This window comes from Dendrobates tinctorius, unplaced genomic scaffold (assembly GCF_039654945.1).
Source record: "Dendrobates tinctorius isolate UK_male_01 unplaced genomic scaffold, ASM3965494v1 ptg000022l, whole genome shotgun sequence".
NCBI lineage: Eukaryota > Metazoa > Chordata > Amphibia > Anura > Dendrobatidae > Dendrobates > Dendrobates tinctorius.
This window is the reverse complement of record NW_027361690.1, coordinates 52,917,021-52,943,519: the sequence shown is the minus strand read 5'-3', so window position 1 is coordinate 52,943,519 and position 26,499 is coordinate 52,917,021.

The window sequence follows — 26,499 nt, the reverse complement described above, 5'->3', positions numbered from 1 at the left end:
ACAAATCAAAACACATGTGTTTAAGCTAGACAGACTGCAGCCAGAAAACAGAACCCAAACACTCAGAGAATAGGTGTGTCTCCTGTGGCTCAGCAGAAAGAGAAGCCGACCATGAAACACAAGCTCAAGAGATCAAACCCATGAGCATGACAGTGTCAACAACGTAGTGTCAGAATGTGTTTAGCACAGCAGGAGGTGTTATCACAGACACATGCATGGGCCTGTCCACAGCCACCATGGGCAAACTTACTGTTAGGTGTCGAGTTTCCCCCACTGCATAGGGGGAATCTCATTCCATGTCCTCTGTGGCCGCAGGGATTCCTGCTCAGCAGAGACGTTGGTCCCGGCGTCTTGCTCAGGCTGATGCTAGGCGTCTGGTTGCTCCTTCAACCATCCGGGCCTCCAAGGAGAGAATGAGGGTCTCCGCGGACGCACACTGGTGCCCTGCTCCGAGCTTCGCCCCTGACGACTTAGTGTGGTTCTCCACTCGTAACATCAGGCTGTGGGTCGAGTCTACTAAGTTCACGCCTCACTACATAGGTCCTTTCAAGGTCCTCGAACAGGTTAGCCCTGTGGTCAACCGGCTGGCCCTTCCTCCATGCCTGGGTATCACCGATTCCTTCCACGTGTCCCTCCTTAAGCCCATCCACATGTCCCGGTTCTCTGAGTCATCTGCCGGGACATCGGGCTTGTCCTCAGATGAGTTCGAGGTGAATGCCATTGTGGGGTGCAGGATGATACGTTGAAAAAAGTATTATCTGGCGAATTGGAAGAGTCATGGCCCAGAGGATCGGACCTGGGAGCCTGTGGAGAAGATCTGCGCTCCGCTACTTGTTGCAACCTTTGAGCGTAGCAAGGCTCAGGGGGCCCTGGGGGGGGTAATGTTAGGCATCGAGTTTCCCCCACTGCACAGAGGGAATCTCAAACCATGTCCTCTGCGGTCTCCCATTCCTCTGCGGCCGCAGGGATTCCTGCTCAGCAGAGACATTGGTCCGGCATCTTGCCCAGGCTGATGCTAGGCATCTGGTTGCTCTTTCAGGCTCTACTATAACACCATGTTTTAGTCAGCAGCAAGCAGATGCTACTGGGACGAAGTCCTGTCTTTTGCCTACTGAGCATGCCAGTGGGAAGACCTCTCATTGGAGGTCAGAGGTCACATGCACAGGTCCCGTTCCTGCTCAGATTGGTCCACTAGGAAGGTCCCGGAAGGACGCCGCTATAAAAGAGTCACATGGCTACTCAGCCAGGCACTAGTATAGACTCTTATGGGTAGTTGTGTGTGTGTAGTTGGATGCATGAGACTGGTGACTAATTCATTATGATCCCCTCCTTTTGGTTGTGTATGGTATAGGGGTTACTGAGTCAGAGTCAGCGCCAGTAGTGGCTTAGTCTATGTGCCACAGAACATCCCGCTCTGCACACGAGCATTTCCATTATATAGTGCCATCCAGCACAAGGCACCTTTGCTCCGCACCAGCAAGCAGTTTTCCTTACAGCTGCGTCATGCGCTAGTTAAGCGCTTTCTTCCCTGCTCTGGGAGGTTAGTGGCGTCCGCCGGAGTGGTGCAATGTGCACTCGGTGCAATTAATATTAATCTGTTCTCTTGCTGGCACCACAGCTGCGGCGCCGAGCGCTAGCGGTCTAGAGGGACTCTAGCCCTGTGTCTCTGGGGCAGAGTTCTGTGACTGTTAGCTAGTGCTCGCCCAGCTGAGCTCTGTGAGTATAAACAGGCTCCAGCAGTTGTTTCAGTGGCTCTGTGAGGTAACAGAGTTCTCTCCTGTGCACAACGGGTCAGCGGATACCCCGCCAGCGTTCACTTAGTTCTCCGCCATTACCGAGCAGCAGTTTTACCAACTCTGCACGGTGGACCCCGGGCTGCGAAACCACCTTATACCATCTTTATTATTCGGTGCGTTCTGCAAGCCCCTAACACTTACATTCATTAAAATGAATCAGGTGAAGATCCCACAGGACATGTCCATACCTTTGACTGAATATCGACGTATACCAGCCACATCCAGTCATTGTTAGACTGCACCACAGTTTGTTATATTTTCCATTCACAATGTTTTGTGACCTACCCAAATGAAAAAAAGAGGGTGTTTTGCAGCGCACACCCACATAGGCTGTTTTGCCGAGTACCCCCACAGAGACTTTTTTCAGGGTACTCACACAGAGACGCGTCGTGCAGAGTGCACACACAGGTTTTTCTGGCACAGTGTTCCCGCAGATATGGTTGCAGAGTAGAAAAAATTGTTTTTACCAGCAGTGCCCCAACAGAAACAGATGCAGTGTATAACTATTTTTTAGACACACAACTTGTACAGATGCAGCGGCAGAGTATATTTCTTTCTAAGGTACACTACTTGCACAGACACAGCTCCAGAGGACACCCAGAGGCTTTTTGGCACAGTACCCCTAGAGGCTTTTTGACTGCCAGAGTCTTTTTGGCAAGTACTACTATGGCAGATTTGCAGAAGCTTAAAGGCAAAGTTATTTTTTTGAAGCACAGTTTAACCACTTTCGGATGTCAGGCGTAATAGTACGCCGACGTCGGACTCCCTCCATTTGATGTGGGCTCCGGCAATGAGCCCACATCTTTCCTGGGACATATCAGCTGTTTTGAACAGATGACATGTGCCCAGAATGGCCACAGGTGAAATAGCGATCCACCCGCGGCTATTAACCCATTAAATGCTGCTGTCAAACGCTGACAGCGACATTTATCTCGCTCTTCCCTTGGGCCGTAAATATGCACACCGGTGACCCCCGTCAGGTGATCGTGTGTCACTGGTTCGTAGGCATGACAACCAGAGTTCTCCTGGAGACCTCTATGGTTGTCACTGCCAGCTTGCTGTGAGTGCCACCCAGTGGTCGGCGTTCATAGAAAGAGACATTCTACTACATAGAGGCAATGTGATCATCGCCTCTATGTAGCAGAGCCAATCAGGTTGTGGCAGCTTCTGTTCTCCAATAGAGACTATTGAAGCATGCCAAAAGTAAAAAAAAAGTTTACAAAACAATTAAAAAACATAAAAGTTCAAATCACCCCCCTTTCGCCCGATTCATAATAAAACAATAAAAAAGTCAAATATACACATATTTGGTATCACCGCTAGTGTTGAGCATTCCGATACCGCAAGTATCGGAATTCCGATACCGACATCCGATATTTTTTCAATATCGGGCATCGGAATCGGAAGTTCAAAGTTGATTGACAGCCGAAATGACGTCATCATGATGCGCGGTGTGTGCGCATCATGATGCGCCGTCATTTCGGGCCTTCCGGGGGTCTCTGCCGGCCTGCCGGGGGGCTGTGCCGGCCTGCCGGGGGGCTGTGTGGACTGCCCGGGGTCTGTACCGGCCTGCCGGGGGGCTGTGCCGGCCTGCCGGTGGTCTGTGCACCCTGTGGGGGTTTGTACCGGCCTGCCGGGGGGCTGTGCTGATGTCCGGGGGTCTGTGCAGGCATCGTCCGATGGGACTACAAGTCCCATCGGGCGATGCCTGCTACCATGACAGTGATTGACACATTAGCCAATGATGGGACAGTAGTAGTCCCATCATCCGGCTAATGTGTTAAATGTTTAAAAAAAAAAAAAAAAAAAATACTACATACATACGACATGCATGCTACATACATACTACATGCTACATACATACCACATATATACTACATGCATGCTACATACATACTACATGCTACATACATACTACATATATACTACATGCATGCTACATACATACTACATACATACTACATGCATGCTACATACATACTACATGCTACATACATACCACATATATACTACATACATACTACATGCATGCTACATACTACATGCTACATACATACCACATATATACTACATACATACTACATGCATGCTACATACATACTACATGCTACATACATACTACATGCTACATACATACCACATATATACTACATGCATGCTACATACATACTACATGCTACATACATACTACATGCTACATACATACCACATATATACTACATGCATGCTACATACATACTACATGCTACATACATACTACATATATACTACATGCATGCTACATACATACTACATACATACTACATGCATGCTACATACATACTACATGCTACATACATACCACATATATACTACATACATACTACATGCATGCTACATACTACATGCTACATACATACCACATATATACTACATACATACTACATGCATGCTACATACATACTACATGCTACATACATACTACATGCTACATACATACTACATACTACATGCATGCTACATACATACTACATGCTACATATATACTACATGCATGCTACATACATGCTACATGCTACATACATACTACATACATACTACATATATACTACATGCATGCTACATACATGCTACATGCTACATACATACTACATACATACTGCATGCTACATACATACTACATACATACTACATATATGCATCATACATACTACATGCTACATACATACTACATATATGCATCATACATACTACATGCTACATACATACTGCATATATACTACATGCATGCTACATACATACTGCATGCATGCTACATACATACTACATGCATGCTACATACATACTACATACATGCTACATACATACTACATACTACATACATACTACATGCATGCTACATACATACTACATGCTACATAGAATCATAGAATCGTAGAGTTGGAAGGGACCTCCTGGGCCATCTGGTCCAACCCCCTGCTCAAAGCAGGATTCGCTAAATCATCCCAGTCAGATGTCTGTCCAGCCTCTGTTTGAAGACTTCCATTGAAGGAGAACTCACCACTTCTCGTGGCAGCCTGTTCCACTCATTGATCACTCTAACTGTCAAAAAGTTTTTTCTAATATCTAATCTGTGTCTCCTCCCATTCAGTTTCATCCCATTGCTTCTAGTCTTTCCTTGTGCAAATGAGAATAAAGTTGATCCTTCTACAATGTGACAGCCCTTTAGATATTTGTAGACAGCTATTAAGTCTCCTCTCAGTCTTCTCTTTTGCAAACTAAACATTCCCAAATCCTGCAACCTTTCCTCATAAGACAGGGTTTGCAGACCGGTCACCATTCTGGTCGCTCTTTTCTGAACTTGCTCCAGTTTGTTGATGTCTTTTTTAAAATGTGGTGCCCAAAACTGGACACAATATTCCAGATGAGGTCTGACCAAAGAGGAGTAGAGGGAAATAATGACTTCACGTGATCTAGACTGTATGCTTCTGTTAATACATCCTAGAATTGCATTTGCCTTTTTTGCTGCTGCATCACACTGTTGACTCATATTCAGTCTGTGATCTATTAGTATACCCAAGTCTTTTTCACATGTGCTGTCACTTAGCCCTATTCCTCCCATTCTATATATGTTTTTTCCATTTTTATTGCCCAGATGTAGTACTTTGCATTTCTCCCTGTTAAAAACCATTCTGTTAGTTGCTGCCCACTTCTCCAGTTTATTTAAATCTTTTTGAATCCTCTCTCTCTCTTCTCTAGTATTAGCTATCCCTCCTAGCTTTGTGTCATCAGCAAATTTAATCAGTTTACCCTCAATTCCTTCATCTAAATCGTTGATAAAGATGTTGAACAATACAGGGCCCAGGACAGAGCCCTGTGGTGCCCCACTTGAGACATTCTTCCAACTGGATGTGCAGCCATTTACGACCACTCTTTGGGTCCGATCACTAAGCCAGTTATGAATCCACCTAACAGTTGCCTTGTCCATTCCATACTTAATCATTTTTTCAATAAGGATTGTATGAGAGACTTTGTCAAATGCTTTGCTGAAGTCAAGATATACTATATCTACAGCATTTCCTTGATCCACCCAATCAGTGATACCGTCATAGAAGGAAATTAAGTTAGTCTGACATGACTTATTAGTTACAAACCCATGCTGACTCTGTTTAATCACTTCATTCTTATCCAGGTATTGACATACATGTTGTTTAATAATTTGTCCCACACAGCTTTTACCATAAAGTGAGACTAGGGACTTTTTTTTTTTAAGTGGCGGAGGAATACAGTGCGGAAGGATACCTACCTTCCGTCATTGGATTCCTGCAGCCCGTAGAGAGCGGCAGCATCAGCTGATGCTGCAGTTCTCTACCCAAGATCGTCGTGGGACACACTCGTGGACTGCTTCGGATCATGGGTGAGTATTTTTGTGGTTTGTTATGTTAATATTTATTCCGTAGACGACAATGGCTTCGGGGAACAATGTGACAAGTATTGGTAAGTATGTTACTCTATGTTATATGTACTGTATGTCTATGTATGTATTGTATGAATGTATTGTATGTAGCATGCATGTAGTATGTATGTAGTATGTATGTAGCATGTAGTATGTATGTAGCATGCATGTAGTATGTATGTAGCATGCATGTAGCATGTAGTATGTATGTAGCATGCATGTAGTATATATGTAGTATGTATGTAGCATGTAGTATGTATGTAGCATGCATGTAGTATGTATGTAGTATGTATGTAGCATGCATGTAGTATGTATGTAGTATGCATGTAGCATGTAGTATGTATGTAGCATGCATGTAGTATATATGTAGTATGTATGTAGTATATATGTAGCATGTAGTATGTATGTATGTAGCATGCATGTAGTATGTATGTAGCATGCATGTAGTATGTATGTATGTAGCATGTAGTATGTATGCAGCATGCATGTAGTATATATGTAGTATGTATGTAGTATATATGTAGCATGTAGTATGTATGTAGCATGCATGTAGTATGTATGTAGTATGTATTTAGCATGTAGTATGTATGTAGCATGTATGTAGTATGTATGTAGCATGCATGTAGTATGTATGTAGCATGCATGCAGTATGTATGTAGCATGCATGTAGTATATATGTAGTATGTATGTAGTATGTATGTAGCATGTAGTATGTATGATGCATATATGTAGTATGTAGTATGTATGTAGCATGTAGTATGTATGATGCATATATGTAGTATGTATGTAGTATGTATGTTGTATGTATGTAGCATGTAGTATGTATGTAGCATGTAGCATGTATGTAGTATATATGTAGTATGTATGTAGTATGTATGTAGTATGTATGTAGCATGTATGTAGCATGCATGTAGTATATATGTAGTATGTATGTAGCATGTAGTATGTATGTAGCATGCATGTAGTATATATGTACTATGTATGTAGCATGTAGTATGTATGTAGCATGCATGTAGTATGTATGTATGTAGTATTTGTTTTTTTTTGTTTTTTACATTTAACACATTAGCCGGATGATGGGACTACTACTGTCCCATCATTGGCTAATGTGTCAATCACTGTCATGGTAGCAGGCATCGCCCGATGGGACTTGTAGTCCCATCGGACGATGCCTGCACAGACCCCCGGACATCAGCACAGCCCCCCGGCAGGCCGGCACAGCCCCCGGGCAGGCCGGTACAGACCCCCACAGGGTGCACAGACCCCGGGCAGTCCGCACAGCCCACCGGCAGGCCGGCACAGACCCCCGGCAGGCCGGCACAGACCCCCGGAAGGCCCGTACAGACCCCCGAGAGGCTGTACAAGGGCAGGAAAGGGTTTTTCCAATTCCGATACCGGAAGTCTCATAGACTTGAATGGGACTTCCGGTATCGGCATCGGCGATACCGATACTTTTTTTAAAGATCGGCCGATCCATTCCGATCCGATATTTTGAAGTATCGGACGGTATCGCTCAACTCTAATCACCGCATTCAGAATTGCCAGATCTATCAATAAAAAAAGGATTAACCTGATCGCTAAACGGTGTAGAGAGAAAAAAGTCAAAATGCTAGAATTACGTTTTTTGGTAAAACTATCAAAAAAGTCAGGCACCCGATAATGGTACCAAAAAAACCGTCAACTTGTCCCACAAAAAACAAGACCTCACATGATTCTTTTGGCCAAAATATGGAAACATTATAGGTCTCAAAATATGGTGATGCAATAACTATTTTTTGCAATAAAAAGCATCTTTTAGTGTGTGACAGCAGCCAAACAGAAAAACCCACTATAACGCCTCTTTTACACATCCTGATGTTTCCGGTTCCAGAGATGTCAGTGTTCCTGTGTGTAATACTTGCGTGCATGTGTGTGCCGCATCAGTAGCACTGGGACAGGTGCAAGGGAAGAAGCATTACAGTAAGCGCTGTTCCCCGGGTGCTGAACACGGCTCTCATCATTCTATCATCATTCTCCCCTGCTCTGCCAGCGATCGGCACAAGCAGGGGTAAATGATGAGAGCCATGTTCAGCACCTGACGCTGGGGAACAGCGCTTACTGTAACGCTTCTTCCTCGGCACTGATGCGTGTCACATGGATGACATCCATCTGTGTTACGCATATGCATGTGTGCTGGATGTTTTGTGGCCCGTGCTGACATTAAAAAATGGACATGTCAGCATGTTTTGCCCATGGACATATGGTCTATGGAAACCCACTGACATGTGCACAGACCCATTCACTTGAATTGGCAAATAACACTCTGTTCCTCCCAAGTCTCACCGCATGGCTAAGTAGCACTGTACAGCCACATATGGGGTGTTGCCACGTTCAGTAGAAATTGTGGGACAAATTTTGTTGCCATTTTACCCTTTTCTTGTGTGAAAATGTAAAATCTTTGACTAAAACAAAATTTGGTGGTAAAAACGTAGTTATTTTGTCCTCACTGCCCAATTGTATAACATTCTGTGACACACCCATGGTGTCAATATGATCACTGCACCCCTAGATGAATTCATTGAGAGGTGTAGTTCATAAAATGGGGTCACTTATTGGGGTTCTGCTGTTTTGGCACCTCATGGGCTCTCCCAGTGGGTCATGGCACCTGCAAACCATAACAGTAAAATCCGGCACTCCTTCCCTTCTGAGCCCTGCCATGTGCCCAAACAGTGGTTTACCCCCACATATGGGGTATTAGCATACTCAGGATAAGTTGCACAATAACTCTTGTGGTCCAATTTCTTCTGTTACCCTTGGGAAAATAAAACATTGGGGGTGAAAAGATCATTTTTGTGGAAAAAATGATTTTTTTATTTTTACGGTTCTACGTTACAAACTTCTGTGAAGCACTTGGGGGTTCAAAGTGCTCACCATAAATCTAGATAAGTTCATTGCGGGGTCTAATTTCCAAAATGGTATTACTTGTGGGGGTTTCCACTGTTTAGGCACATCATTGGCTCTCCAAATGCAACATGGTGTCCAATCTTAATTCCAGCCAATTTTGCTTTGAAAAAGTAAAACAGCGCTCTTTCCCTTCCAAGTTCTGCCATGTGCTCAAATAGTAGTTTACTTACACATATGGGGTATCAGCATACTCAAGACAAACTACACAACAACTTTGTGGTTCAATTTCTCCTGTTACCTTTGGGAACATAAAAAATTGGGGGGCAAAAAGATCATTTTTCTGGAAAAAAATGATTTTTTATTTTTATGGTTCTACGTTATAAACTTCTGTGAAGCACTTGGGGGTTCAAAGTGCTCACCACACATCTAGATAAGTTCATTGGGGGGTCTAGTTTTCAAAATGGAGTTACTTGTGGGGGGTTTCCACTGTTTAGGCATATCAGGGGCTCTCCAAATGCAACATGGTGTCAGATCTCAATTCCAGCAAATTTTGCATTGAAAAGTCAAACGGCGCTCCTTCCCTTCCAAGCTCTGCCATGCACCCAAACAGTGGTTTACCTGCAAATATGGGGTATCAGCGTACTCCGGAGAAACTGCACAACAACTTTTGGGGTCCAATTTCTCCTGTTACTCTTAGTAAACTTAAAACAATTGGATATGAAGTAATTTTTTTGTGAAAAAAAGTTAAAAGTTCATTTTTTTTAAACATTCCAAAAATTCCTGTGAAGCTCCTGAAGGATTAATAAACTTCTTGAATGTGGTTTTGAGCACCTTCAGGGGTGCAGTTTTTAGAATGTTGTCACTTTTGGGTATTTTCTATCATATACATATTTTACAAATGGTGTTGTAAAAACGAGAAATCGCTGTTTAGGTTTTAACCCTTAAAATTCCCTAACAAAAAAAAATTTTGGTTACAAAATTGTACTGATATAAAGTAAAGATGTGGGAAATGTTAACTTATTAAGTATTTTATGTGACATATCTCTTGTGATTTAAGGGCATGAAAATTCAAAGTTGGAAAATTGCAAAATTTTTGCCAAATTTCCATTTATTTGACAAATAAACGCAAGTAATATCAAACAAATTTTACCACTAACATGAAGTACAATATGTCACGAGAAAACAATGCCATCGGAATCCATGGAAGCGTTCCAAAGTTATTACCTCATAAAGGGACAGTGGATAGAATTGTAAAAATTGGTCTGGTCATTATAACATGCCTTGGGGGTAAAGGGGTCAAATTATATTTTTTTTTTATCCTTTTTAAATTTAGCCTTATATGCAAGTCATTATACAGGAAAAATGTTTCTTAACATTTTTTTCCTGTAAACTCCAATATCTCTTCAATTTCTGAATGTTTTATTGTCAGTTCTTAAAGTGAAGTAAAAGTGTTACAATATTGTTTTTAGCAGCGATCTGAGAGATGCTTTCAGGGGTCTTCCCCCATGCTGTTCTCCTTCCGTTTAGCATCCATATCAACATTTTCACTGCCCCCAGACCTCCTTGTAGGGTCTGCTGGAAAAATGCTCAGATTCCCCATTGACTCACATTATACTTGTTACTCGAAATGAGTATCCGAAATTGCTTGGTTCGAGTAACAAGCATCCGAGCATTTTAATGCTCGCTCATCTCTAGTCACAACCTCATAACGTCTCGTCGTGCACCATGACCTTGTACATGTGTTTGCAGAACCGTCCCGACACTCACCAGAGCCAGAAGCCCTGGAATAGCAGAAGAAGATGACATTTTAGGACTCGTGACAATGATCACAAGATGCGACAAGGCTCAGTTGGGTGTTAACGAGCAGCAGAGGATCCAGAAAGGTGCACGGTAAGGTGAGTATAGTTGTTTGTGTGTATGTATATAAATATATATATATATATATACTGTATATATATATATATATATATATATATATATATATATATATACACTCACTGGCCACTTTATTAGGTACACCATGCTAGTAACGGGTTGGACCCCCTTTTGCCTTCAGAACTGCCTCAATTCTTCGTGGCAGAGATTCAACAAGGTGCTGGAAGCATTCCTCAGAGATTTTGGACCATATTGACATGATGGCATCACACAGTTGGCGCAGATTTGTCGGCTGCACATCCCTGATGCGAATCTCCCGTTCCACCACATCCCAAAGATGCTCTATTGGATTGAGATCTGGTGACTGAGGAGGCCATTTGAGTACAGTGAACTCATTGTCATGTTCAAGAAACCAATCTGAGATGATTCGAGCTTTATGACATGGCGCATTATCCTGCTGAAAGTAGCCATCAGATGTTGGGTACATTGTGGTCATAAAGGGATGGACATGGTCAGCAACAATACTCAGGTAGGCTGTGGCGTTGCAACGATGCTCAATTGGTACCAAGGGGCCCAAAGAGTGCCAAGAAAAAATTCCCCACACCATGACACCACCACCACCAGCCTGAACCGTTGATACAAGGCTGGATGGATCCATGCTTTCATGTTGTTTACGCCAAATTCTGACCCTACCATCCGAATGTCGCAGCAGAAATCGAGACTCATCAGACCAGGCAACGTTTTTCCAATCTTCTACTGTCCAATTTCGATGAGCTTGTGCAAATTGTAGCCTCAGTTTCCTGTTCTTAGCTGAGAGGAGTGGTACCCAGTGTGGTCTTCTGCTGCTGTAGCCCATCTGCCTCAAAGTTCGACGCACTGTGCGTTCAGAGATGCTCTTCTGCCTACCTTGGTTGTAACGGGTGGCAATTTGAGTCACTGTTGCCTTTCTATCAGCTCGAACCAGTATGCCCATTCTCCTCTGACCTCTGGCATCAACAAGGCATTTCCGGCCACAGAACTGCCGCTCACTGGATTTTTTTTCTTTTTCGGACCATTCTCTGTAAACCCTAGAGATGGTTGTGCGTGAAAATCCCAGTAGATCAGCAGTTTCTGAAATACTCAGACCAGCCCTTCTGGCACCAACAATCATGCCACGTTCAAAGGCACTCAAATCACCTTTCTTCCCCATACTGATGCTCGGTTTGAACTGCAGGAGATTGTCTTGACCATGTCTACATGCCTAAATGCACTGAGTTGCCGCCATGTGATTGGCTGATTAGAAATTAAGTCTTAACACACAGTTGGACAGGTGTACCTAATAAAGTGGCCAGTGAGTGTATATATATACACTGTTCCAAAAAATAAAGGGAACACTAAAATACCACATCCTAGATATCACTGAATGAAATATTAATGTTGCAAATCTTTATTCATTACATAGTGGAATGCGTTGACAACAATAAATCATAAAAATTATCACTGTAAATCCAAGTTAATATCCCATTGAGGTCTGGATTTGGAACGATACTCAAAATCAAAGTGGAAAATCAAATTACAGATTGATCCAACTTCAGTGGAAATGCCTCAAAACAAGGAAATTATGCTCAATAGTGTGTGTGGCCTCTCCACGTGCCTGTATGACCTCCCTACAATGCCTGGGCATGGTCCTGATGAGGTGGCAGATGTTCTTCTGAGGGATCTCTTCCAAGACCTGGACTAAAGCATCCACCAACTCCTGGACTGTCTGTGGTGCAACGTGACGTTGGTGGATGGAGCGAGACATTATGTCCCAGATGTGCTCAATCGGATTCAGGTCTGGGGAACGGGCAGGCCAGTCTATAGCTTCAATGCCTTCATCTTGCAGGAACTGCTGACACATTCCAGCCATATGAGGTCTGGCATTGTCCTGCATTAGGAGGAACCCAGGGCCAACTGCACTAGCATATGGTCTGACAAGGGGTCTGAGGATCTCATTTTGGTACCTAATGACAGTCAGGCTACCTCTGGCGAGCACATGGAGGACTGTGCGACCCTCCAAAGAAATTCCACCCCACACCATTACTGACTCACTGCCAAACTGGTCATGCTGAAGGATGTTGCAGGCAGCAGATCGCTGTCCACAGCATCTCCAGACTCTGTCACATCTGTCACATGTGCTCAGTGTGAACCTGCTTTCATCTGTGAAGAGCACAGGGCACCAGTGGTGAATGACAATCCTGGTGTTCTGTGGAAAATGCCAAGCATCCTGCATGGTGTTAGGCTGTGAGCGCAACCCCCATCTGTGGACGTCGGGCACTCAGACCATCCTCATGGAGTCAGTATCTAACTGTTTGTGCAGACACATGCACATTTGTGAGCTGCTGGAGGTCATTTTGCAGGGCTCTGGCAGTGCTCCTCCTGTTCCTCCTTGCACAAAGGCTGAGGTAGCGGTCCTGCTGCTGGTTTGTTGCCCTCCTATGGTCCCCTCCACATCTCCTGGTGTAATGGCCTGTCTCCTGGTAGCGCCTCTAGCCTCTGGACACTATGCTGACAGACACAGCAAACCTTCTTGCCACAGCTCGCATTGATGTGCCATCCTGGATGCACTGCACTACCTGAGCCACTTGTGTAGGTTGTAGAGTCCCTCTCATGCTACCACGAGTGTGAAAGCACAACCAACATTCAAAAGTGACGAAAACATCAGAACTGAAATGTGGTCTATGGTCCCCACCTGCAGAACCACTCCTTTATTGAGTGTGTCTTGATAATTGCCAATAATTTCCATCTGTGGTCTATTCCATTTGCACAACAGCATGTGAAATTGATTGTCAATCAGTGTTGCTTCCTAAGTGGACAGTTTGATTTCACAGAAGTTTGAATTACTTGGAGTTATATTCTGTTGTTTAAGTGTTCCCTTTATTTTTTTGAGCAGTGTATACTTGTGTGTATATACACTCACTGGCCACTTTATTAGGTACACCATGCTAGTAAGGGGTTGGACCCCCTTTTGCCTTCAGAACTGCCTCAATTCTTCGTGGCAGAGATTCAACAAGGTGCTGGAAGCATTCCTCAGAGATTTTGGACCATATTGACATGATGGCATCACACAGTTGGCGCAGATTTGTCGGCTGCACATCCCTGATGCGAATCTCCCGTTCCACCACATCCCAAAGATGCTCTATTGGATTGAGATCTGGTGACTGAGGAGGCCATTTGAGTACAGTGAACTCATTGTCATGTTCAAGAAACCAATCTGAGATGATTCGAGCTTTATGACATGGCGCATTATCCTGCTGAAAGTAGCCATCAGATGTTGGGTACATTGTGGTCATAAAGGGATGGACATGGTCAGCAACAATACTCAGGTAGGCTGTGGCGTTGCAACGATGCTCAATTGGTACCAAGGGGCCCAAAGAGTGCCAAGAAAAAATTCCCCACACCATGACACCACCACCACCAGCCTGAACCGTTGATACAAGGCAGGATGGATCCATGCTTTCATGTTGTTTACGCCAAATTCTGACCCTACCATCCGAATGTCGCAGCAGAAATCGAGACTCATCAGACCAGGCAACGTTTTTCCAATCTTCTACTGTCCAATTTCGATGAGCTTGTGCAAATTGTAGCCTCAGTTTCCTGTTCTTAGCTGAGAGGAGTGGTACCCAGTGTGGTCTTCTGCTGCTGTAGCCCATCTGCCTCAAAGTTCGACGCACTGTGCGTTCAGAGATGCTCTTCTGCCTACCTTGGTTGTAACGGGTGGCAATTTGAGTCACTGTTGCCTTTCTATCAGCTCAAACCAGTCTGCCCATTCTCCTCTGACCTCTGGCATCAACAAGGCATTTCCGGCCACAGAACTGCCGCTCACTGGATTTTTTTTCTTTTTCGGACCATTCTCTGTAAACCCTAGAGATGGTTGTGCGTGAAAATCCCAGTAGATCAGCAGTTTCTGAAATACTCAGACCAGCCCTTCTGGCACCAACAATCATGCCACGTTCAAAGGCACTCAAATCACCTTTCTTCCCCATACTGATGCTCGGTTTGAACTGCAGGAGATTGTCTTGACCATGTCTACATGCCTAAATGCACTGAGTTGCCGCCATGTGATTGGCTGATTAGAAATTAAGTCTTAACACACAGTTGGACAGGTGTACCTAATAAAGTGGCCAGTGAGTGTATATATATATATATATATATATATATATATATACAGTGGGGAAAAAAAGTATTTAGTCAGTCAGCAATAGTGCAAGTTCCACCACTTAAAAAGATGAGAGGCGTCTGTAATTTACATCATAGGTAGACCTCAACTATGGGAGACAAACTGAGAAAAAAAAATCCAGAAAATCACATTGTCTGTTTTTTTTTCATTTTATTTGCATATTATGGCAGAAAATAAGTATTTGGTCAGAAACAAGCAATCAAGATTTCTGGCTCTCACAGACCTGTAACTTCTTCTTTAAGAGTCTCCTCTTTCCTCCACTCATTACCTGTAGTAATGGCACCTGTTTAAACTTGTTATCAGTATAAAAAGACACCTGTGCACACCCTCAAACAGTCTGACTCCAAACTCCACTATGGTGAAGACCAAAGAGCTGTCAAAGGACACCAGAAACAAAATTGTAGCCCTGCACCAGGCTGGGAAGACTGAATCTGCAATAGCCAACCAGCTTGGAGTGAAGAAATCAACTGTGGGAGCAATAATTAGAAAATGGAAGACATACAAGACCACTGATAATCTCCCTCGATCTGGTGCTCCACGCAAAATCCCACCCTGTGGGGTCAGAATGATCACAAGAACGGTGAGCAAAAATCCCAGAACCACGCGGGGGGACCTAGTGAATGAACTGCAGAGAGCTGGGACCAATGTAACAAGGCCTACCATAAGTAACACACTACGCCACCATGGACTCAGATCCTGTAGTGCCAGACGTGTCCCACTGCTTAAGCCTGTACATGTCCGGGCCCGTCTGAAGTTTGCTAGAAAGCATTTGGATGATCCAGAGGAGTTTTGGGAGAATGTCCTATGGTCTGATGAAACCAAACTAGAACTGTTTGGTAGAAACACAACTTGTCGTGTTTGGAGGAAAAAGAATACTGAGTTGCATCCATCAAACACCATACCTACTGTAAAGCATGGTGGTGGAAACATCATGCTTTGGGGCTGTTTCTCTGCAAAGGGGCCATGACGACTGATCCGGGTACATGAAAGAATGAATGGGGCCATGTATCGTGAGATTTTGAGTGCAAACCTCCTTCCATCAGCAATGGCATTGAAGATGAAACGTGGCTGGGTCTTTCAACATGACAATGATCCAAAGCACACCGCCAGGGCAACTAAGGAGTGGCTTCGTAAGAAGCATTTCAAGGTCCTGGAGTGGCCTAGCCAGTCTCCAGATCTCAACCCTATAGAAAACCTTTGGAGGGAGTTGAAAGTCTGTGTTGCCAAGCGAAAAGCCAAAAACATCACTGCTCTAGAGGAGATCTGCATGGAGGAATGGGCCAACATACCAACAACAGTGTGTGGCAACCTTGTGAAGACTTACAGAAAACGTTTGACCTCTGTCATTGCCAACAAAGGATATATCACAAAGTATTGAGATGAAATTTTGTTTCTGACCAAATACTTATTTTCCACCATAATATGCAAATAAAATGAAAAAAAAACAGACAATGTGATTTTCTGGATTTTTTTTTCTCAGTTTGTCTCCCATAGTTGAGGTCTACCTATGATGTAAATTACAGACGCCTCTCATCTTTTTAAGTGGTGGAACTTGCACTATTGCTGACTGACTAAATACTTTTTTTCCCCACTGTATATATATATATATATATATATATATATATATACACAGTGCCTTGCAAAAGTATTCGGCTCCCTGGAACTTTTCAACCTTTTCCCACATTTCATGCTTCAAACATAAAGATGCCAAATATAAATTTTTGGTGAAGAATCAACAAGTAGAACACAATTGTGAAGTTGAACAAAATGTATTGTTTTTTTAAAATTTTTGTGGAAATTCAAAATCTGAAAAGTGGGGCGTGCAATATTATTCAGCCCCTTTACTTTCAGTGCAGCAAACTCACCACAGCAGAGTTTTTTTTATACTTTCCTTCGTTAAATAAGATTTGGTTCAGGTGATCACCTAATCAGAAGCAAATTAAGTAGAATGAGGTGTACTCTGGTTGGAATTCAACTGACACTGGAAAGGAATGGCTGTCAGACAAGTAGAGAAGCTGATTTTTATAAGCCTGTGCAATGGTTTCTTAATTTTTGCCAGAGCTGTGTGTATATATATATATATATATATATATATATATATATATATATATATATATATATATTTATATATATATATATACATATACACTCAGTGCCTTGTGAAAGTATTCGGCCCCCTAGAACTTTTCAACCTTTTCCCACATATCATGCTTCAAGCATAAAGATACTAAATGTAAATTTTTGGTGAATAATCAACAACAAGTGGGACACAATTGTGAAGTTGAATGAAATTTATTGGTTATTTTAAATTTTTGTGGAAATTCAAAAACTGAAAAGTTGGGCGTGCAATATTATTCGGCCCCTTAAACTTAATACTTTGTTGTGCCAACTTTTGTTGCAATTACAGCTGCAAGTCGCTTGGGGTATGTCTCTATCAATTTTGTACATCGAGAGACTGAAATTCTTGCCCATTCTTCCTTAGCAAACAGCTCGAGCTCAGTGATGTTTGATGGAGATCGTTTGTGAACAGCAGTTTTCAGCTCTTTCCACAGATTCTCGATTGGATTCATGTCTGGACTTTGACTTGGCCATTCTAACACCTGGATACATTTATTTGTGAACCATTCCATTGTAGATTTTGCTTTATGTTTGGGATCATTGTCTTGTTGGAAGACAAATCTCCATCCCAGTCTCAGGTCTTTTGCAGACTCCAACAGGTTTTCTTCAAGAATGGTCCTGTATTTGGCTCCATCCATCTTCCCATCAATTTTAACCAGCTTCCCTGTCCCTGCTGAAGAAAAGCAGGCCCATACCATGATGCTGCCACCACCATGTTTGACAGTGGGGATGGTGTGTTCAGGGTGATGAGCTTTGTTACCTTTGTGCCAAACATATTGTTTGGCATTGTTGCCAAGAAGCTCCATTTTGGTTTCATCTGAGCAGAACACCTTCTTCCACATGTTTGGTGTGTCTCCCAGGTGGCTTGTTGCAAACTTTAAACAACACTTTTTATGAATATCTTTGAGAAATGGCTTTCTTCTTGCCACTCTTCCATAAAGGCCAGATTTGTGCAGTGTACGACTGATTGTTTTTCTATGGACAGACTGTCCCACCTCAGCTGTAGATCTCTGCAGTTCATCCAGAGTGATCATGGGCCTCTTGGCTGCATCTCTGATCAGTTTTCTCCTTGCTTGAGATTAAAGTTTAGAGGGATGGCGGGGTCTTGGTAGATTTGCAGTGGTATGATACTCCTTCCATTTCAATATGATCGCTTGCACAGTGCTCCTTGGGATGTTTACAGTTTTGGAAATCATTTTGTATCCAAATCCGGCTTTAAACTTCTCCACAACAGTATCACGGACCTGCCTATTGTGTTCCTTGGTCTTCATGATGCTCTCTGTGCATCAGACAGAACTCTGAGACTATCACAGAGCAGGTGCATTTATACGGAGACTTGATTACACCCAGGTGGATTATATTTATCATCATTAGTCATTTAGGACAACATTGAATCATTCGGAAATCCACAATAAACTTACTGAAAGTAAAGGGGCCGAATAATATTGCACGCCCCACTTTTAAATGTAAAATAACCAATAAATTTCGTTCAACTTCTCAATTGTGTTCCACTTGTTGATTCTTCACCAAAAATTTACATTTGGCATCTTTATGTTGGAAGCATGATATGTTGGAAAAGGGTGAAAAATTCCAGGGGGCCGAATACTTTCACACGGCACTGTATGTGTGTGTGTGTGTGTGTGTGTGTATATATATATATATATATATATATATATATATATTAATCTTTTGATGGGCCTTTACAGTTTAGAAAAATGGCAATTTTGCTGAATCTGCGCTATAAAAGGAAATTACAAAAAAAATCCGTTCTTTAGCCAATGTGGATTTTTGGAAAATTCAAGTAGAAATTAATTCCACTACAATAAATTTGCTCATATTTAAACAGCACTAGAGTTGAGCGACTTTTGGTTTTTTAGGGTCGAGTTTCGTTTCGTGAAACCCGACTTTTCCAAAAGTCGGGTCGAGCAAGATCGGCCGATTATAGGGAAAAGTCGGGGTCGTCCCGAAACACGAAACCCAATGTAAGTCAATGGGGAATCAAAGTCGGCAGTGAGAGGAGGACAGGAAACACACCTACAGTGCCCATTTGAATGCCAAAAGCATCAATTTTTCTTACTTAAGCTTGTCAACCTTAATTAACTTCATAATACAGGTTACGCACTGAAAAAAGGGGGTTATTTGGCTAAAGTTGTGGGGGGGTAGGGCTGGCTCCAGGTTTTCATGTGCCCTGGGCGAAAGCGCGCCCCTTTAACACATACCACAACTCATCATACTCCGATACGGCAGAGAAATAGCGGTATAGTACAATGAAAAATACTTCACTTTTTACATCTCATGACGAGGCCCATCTATTTCTCCATACAGAATCATTGGTCCCATATAATGTTTGAAACAGCATATGATGAGCTCCACATAATGCTACAGTATATGTTGGTCCCCATGGATGAAGCTCCACTGTCTTATGGGCCCAAATAATGCTCCAAACATAATGGGCCCCATTTCTAATGCTCTAGTGTATAATGGGCCCTGTAAATGCTGCTCCAGTGTCTGATGTCCACCTTTGGAATGTTCCAGTGTGTGGTGGGCCCCATCTATCATTCTCCAGAGTATAGTACTCCCCAAAAATTGCTGTCCCAACATTGAAAACAATCAAATAAGTCTCCTCGCTAGGGAATCCCTGTACTAGTCTGGACTCCTCGTCGTCCCCATCTTCCATCTCACTGCACAGTATTTCAACCTTGCAAGTGCTGTGATCCTGAGCAAGCAGGGGGGGCCCACTCGTTGGCGACGGCACTGGCACAGGGCCCCTGATAGTACGGTGGTGTGTCTGATGGCGGGTGGGCCGAACCTGCACTTTCATCTGCAGCTTCCTCTTTGTCACCGTGTAAGATGGTACTGTATATGGGAAGGGTAACCTGAGTTTCATCAGGGTCAGATTCAGGCCGTGTAGCATGTGAGGGGAATGTAGTGGTCTGGGTCAATGTACCAGCAGATTCATCGAGCAGTGGCTGGGCATCAGTGCACTTGTGTCGCCCCCAGAAGTACGGTCGCCACAGTGGCATTACCTTCCTCCTAGGGAGTGTGATGTCATGCTTGGGAGCAACAAAGGATCTCTCTAGCAGGTTAACTGATTGGGCGGCGTTTTTCCCACGAGTCATGACCCTCCAAACAGCGTTCATGAAGGCAAAGTGTTTGTTTTACGTGGGCAGTATGGTTGCAAAGCTGAACCTTAAAGGAATGTCCAGAAGGGCACCACCAGGAGTGGAGCCTACGGTTAAATTCGACTCCACCTGGGAAACCTCAACCATGCCAGCTACAGAACAGATGCACACATTGCAAGCTTAATTCCGTTAACGAACGAGACTCCGTCATGCCCTGCGGTCCGAGTCCGGCTTACTAGAGGGACACGTGAGGCTCTGGCACATGAGATTGGCCAATAACTGGTGTGTCATGCCCTTACATGTCCGTGGCTGCATGTGCGCTACACTGAAAAGGCCAGCGTTTGTCGCTTACAGGTGCAGATAACCCGCTGAACAACGTTAGTGATGGGGATCACTGATTACAATTATTACCCGCGAACGATGATTTCCCAGTAAGTGCAGGTCAACCGCAGTTCCGGAATTAGGCCTAACCGTCATTCCTGAAAAAATGAAAAACTTACGTGTGCAAACCACAGGTGCTGTAGCTTGCTTAACAGCTCGCCAGCCGTTCTCACGCCCAGTATGGATTACACGTGATTGCACAAAGGTGAGAAAGGGTACCGTATCCCAGGATAACATGTATGGATAGCGTACACATTCAAAATATATGTCTATACATCAGGAGGCTGGCTCAGACGGTGTTAGGCCCAGTATGGCTTGCACGTGATTGCACAAAGGTGAGAAAGGGTACCGTATCCCCGGATAACATGTATGGATAGCGTACACATTCAAAATATATAACAAAAAGAAAAGAGAAGCCAGCGTTGCCAAGGTCAGAACGCATAACATAAAGTGCATTTGCACATAACATCTAACTGTATTCAAAATGAGATATTTAGCAAAAAAATTGATCAATTCAATTGAGCCACCCCGCCGCGCCAAGGCAATCTCATGTGGGGGGTCCTACTCTACGTTTTTAATAAACACTGTGCCATTACGGCCTCCTAGATACATTAAAAGCAAGACCACTTTAAATGCAATCCATACCTGAGCATTTCTGGATCGCTCCCATGATGCCAGAAAAGGCAAGTGCGGATGAAGGCCAACCAGGTCTGAATGCAGACGTGTCAGGTTTAGCCTCCACACTTTGCCTGACCAGCAAGCATAGATGAAGGGCAGATACAGGTGCACAATTAAATAAAGCTTGGGGCAGGGTGGGGCTGCTGTGTATGTGTGCACAGCAGCCTAGATCCATCACAGTGAACACAGAAAAAATGGCGAACACAACCCAGCGCGCACGGCAACAGTGGTGGTCAGCCACATACCAATGTACAAAAAAAAGAAAAGAGAAGCAAGCGTTGCCAAGGTCAGAACGCATAACATAAAGTGCATTTGCACATAACATCTAACTGTATTCAAAATGAGATATTCAAAATTTATGTCTATACATCAGGAGGCAGGCTCAGACGGCGTCAGGCACAGTATGGATTTGACGGCCCAGACTACACAGCGGAGGAGCAGGGAGAGGTAAAGATTGCAAATGCTGGGGCCCTGCCCAAGCAAGGGGGGCCCACTCGTGGGCGTCGGTACTGGCACAGGGCCCCTCATAGTACGGCGGTGTGTCTGACGGCGGGTGTGCACCACCACCGTCAGAGACACTTGATTGCACTATGAGGGACCCTGCGCCAGTGCCCGCGCCCAAGAGTCGGCCTACCCACCTGTCCAGGGCAACGGCACTCGCCGGTGTCGTGCGCTAGGTGGTGACCCCGGCCATGGGGGGGGGAGGCAGCACAGTTAGGGAGTTTTAGAAAGTGGCATATGTTGATGTTGGACATTCAGCTGATGCAAAAGGCGAAATAGGTCAAGTTCCAGGAAGAGGTGGACCAAAGCAAGCCATTTTTCTGTCACCCTATGTGTCATCAGGAGAAGGTGGGACAAAATCCTTGGAAACCCATGCATGGTTCATTTTAATGAAGGTTAGATCATCCACATTTTGGGTTGACAGACGGGTCCTTTTTTCTGTCAGGATTGATCCAGCTGCACTGAAGACTCTTTCCGATAGCACACTTGCAGCTGGGCAAGCGAGCTCCTGTAAGGCATATTGTGCCAATTCAGGCCAGGTGTCCAGTTTAGCGGCCCAATAGTCAAAGGGGAATGACCTGTGTGGGAGAACATCGATATGGGAGGAAAAGTAGTTTGTAACCATAGTTGACAACTGCTGTCTCCTGTCACTTTCCATCGATGCAGTATTACCAGTTGTGTGAGCGGTCTGTGAAAAATCAGTCCACAACATTGTCATGAAACCCCTGTCTCCAACGCCACTTCTGCTGTGTGCACCATGAACACCTCTGCCAAGCTGCCCCCGGCCCGTACGGCTCGTGTGAGAACCATCACCGCTGCTGTGTGCTGGGAATGCCTCAAGCAACCGATTTACCAGAGATGCTTGTTTATTAGCCAATATTAGGTCAAGGTTCTCCTGTGGCATGATGTTTTGTAATTTGCCTTTATAGCGTGGATCCAGGATGCTGGCCAACCAGTAGTCGTCATCGTTCATCATTTTGGCAATGCGGGGGTCCCTTTTTAGGATCTGCAAGGCATAATCTGACATGTGGGCCAATGTTCCCGGTGTCAATGATGCACTGCGAGTGCTGGGTGGAGGAGCACTTTCTGGCAAATCTACATCCCTCCAGTCACGCACAAACCCTGTACCAGACCTTGCCATGCCAACATTTTCACTTGCCCCACGAGATGCATCCTCCTCCCCTAAGTAATCATCCCCATCATCATCCTCCTCCTCCTCTTCTTCCTCCACCTCGTCCAGGAGAGGTCCCTGAGCAGACAATGGCTGAATGTCATCAAGGATTCCCTCCTCCTCTTCCTCCTCATCAACATTGGCTGCAGACGCCTGCTCCTTAAGGTGCGTCAAAGTTTGCATGAGCAGACGCATAAGTGGGATGCTCATGCTTAGGATGGCGTCGTCTGCTCTTACCAGCCGTGTGCATTCCTCAAAACACTGAAGGACTTTACAGAGGTCTTTCAGCTTCGACCACTGCACACCTGTCAACTCCATGTCTGCTCTCAAAGTGCCTGGCCGTGTATCCTCCCACAAATGCATTATGGCCTGCCTCTGCTCGCACAGCCGCTCCACCATGTGCAGGGTGGAGTTCCACCTTGTTGCAATGTCGATAATGAGGCGGTGGTTGGGAAGGTGGAGCAATCGCTGCAGCTTCTGCATACGAACGGAGTGTACAGGCGACCGGCGGATGTGCGCGCACAGTCTTCGCACCTTCTGGAGCAGGCCTGTTAACTCCGGATAATTTTTGAGGAAGCACTGCACCACCAGGTTCAAGGTGTGAGCCAAGCAAGGTATGTGGCTGAGTTTTGAAAGGGCTATGGCTGCCACAAAATTACGGCCGTTATCACTAACTACCTTGTCTGCCTCAAGATATACACTGCCCAGCCATGACTCAGTTTGTCGCTTCAAGTACTCGGCAAAGCACCTCGGCGGTGTGTCTGTCGCCCAAACACATCATCTGCAACACAGCCTGCTGACGCTTTCCACTAGCTGCTCGATAGGGGGACACCTCGTGTGCAACAGTGGCAGCTGCAGATGGAGTGCTCGTACGACTGCGCTCTGTGGACGAGCTTTCATTTCTGGAGGAGGAGGAGGAGGGTAGAACGCCTACAGCCAACTGTTTCCTATACCGTGGGCTAGGCAGCACTGTCCCACCACCGCTGTCCCCTGTGGACCCTGCATCCACCACATTAACCCAGTGCGCAGTGATGGACACGTAATGGCCCTGGCCATGCCGACTGGACCATGCATCAGTTGTGAGGTGCACCTTTCCACTCACTGACTGCTTGAGTGCATGGACAATGCGGTCTTTTACATGATGGTGGAGGGCTGGTATGGCTTTGCGAGAGAAGAAGTGGCGACTGGGTAGGTCGTAGCGTGGTACTGCATAGGCCATGAGTTCGCGGAAAGCTGCGCTTTCCACCAACCGATAGGGCATCATCTCAAACGAGATTAGTTTGGCAATGTGGGCGTTCAAACCCAGTGTACGTGGATGAGAGACTGAGTACTTTCTTGACCTACTCATAGTGTCTGGGAGGGTGAGCTGGACTTGAGAGCTGCATATGGTGGAAGTAGCGGTGGACAGGGCGGACTGAGAGAGGGTTGATGATGGTGATGGAGTTCGTGTTCTTTCTGATGGCCTAGATTCAGTATTTCGTTGATATAACAGTGGGATTCCCTGACTGCTGTGGCCTTGCAACGACACCTCAACATTTGCTGCTGTGCTAACCGGTGGGCTTACAGTGGGGGAAACAATGTAGCGTTGTTGACTACCTTCTTTGTGATCAGTTGCACATGTGGCACTTGAGGTTTGGTGTTGTGTCCACGCTTGCAAGTGCATGCTGGTTAAATGTCTAAGCATGCAACTGGTATTCAAATTTTTCAGATTTTTCCCTCGGCTAAAGGTCTTTGCGCACTTCTTACAGATAACCTTGGCCTGATCATGAGGATTTTGTTCAAAAAAGTGCCACACTGCACTCTTCCTACTTTGGCAGACATTTTGCGGCCTAGCACGCTGTGATCTTTTGACCGTCTGGACAAGCTGTCCAGCAACTCTTTTGATGTTTGGAACCTGTCTTTGGAGTGCTCCGGGCCTGCCAGATAACAGCTGTTGCGATGTCGATGTCTGCTGTGGATGCTCCTCCTCATCTGAGCTATTGGAAGCAGCACACTCTTCCCCCAATGGATGCCACCTGAGTCTCATCAGGGTCAGAATCTGGCTCTGTACACTGCGAGGACAATGTAGTGCTCTGAGTGAATGTACCAGCAGAATCATCTATCAGCGGCTGTGCATCAGTGCACTCCATGTCAGATTCATCTTGGCCTGGGTAATTCACCATTTGACTTGATAATTCAGGCATGGTATGTGAAAACAGCTCCATGGAGTAATCAGTAGTATGGCCTGCATCATCCTTCAATCTTGGTTGGGGTGAAGGACACAAGGAAAGGTGTGGTTCATGAACATGAGCCTCCAATGACGACTCAGTGCTTTTATTTTTTACAACTTCAGAAGAGGAGGCGATAGAGCTGGAGGCTGAGTCAGCAATGTAAGACAAAACTTTTTCCTGAAGCTCTGGCTTTAAAAGCGGTTTGCCAACTCCTAGAAAACTAAGCCTTCTAGGCCTTGTGGAGCCAGACGATGACGCAGGCTCAACACCTCCTGCATTCGGTCCTATTTTGCTTTTGCCACTACCATCAGATCCACCACCAACACCATCATTACCAGCTGCCAACCCCCGCCCAATTCCACGGCCTCTTCCACCAGCCTTCCTCATTTTTGGAAGAAATGTAGACAAAATCCAACAAACTATATAGTAATGTAAAACAAGGTACAAGGTGTCTATAGGACAGGGGAGATTTTGAATTTCTGCAGACACTTGTGGACACTGGACACTTTTGGATTGTGTGAGGCCCATTGAATATCAGAGCGCTATGTCACAGGCTCGATGGCACAGGTGTGAAAAAAGTGACTACAGGATAAGGGAGATTTTGAATTTCTGCAGACACTAGTGGACACTGGACACTTTTGGATTGTGTGAGGCCCACTGAATATCAGAGCGCTATGTCACAGGCTTGATGGCACAGGTGTGAAAAAAGTGACTACAGGATAAGGGAGATTTTGAATTTCTGCAGACACTAGTGGACACTGGACACTTTTGGATTGTGTGAGGCCCACTGAATATCAGAGCGCTATGTCACAGGCTCGATGGCACAGGTGTGAAAAAAGTGACTACAGGATAAGGGAGATTTTGAATTTCTGCAGACACTAGTGGACACTGGACACTTTTGGATTGTGTGAGGCCCACTGAATATCAGAGCGCTATGTCACAGGCTCGATGGCACAGGTGTGAAAAAAGTGACTACAGGATAAGGGAGATTTTGAATTTCTGCAGACACTAGTGGACACTGGACACTTTTGGATTGTGTGAGGCCCACTGAATATCAGAGCGCTATGTCACAGGCTCGATGGCACAGGTGTGAAAAAAGTGACTACAGGATAAGGGAGATTTTGAATTTCT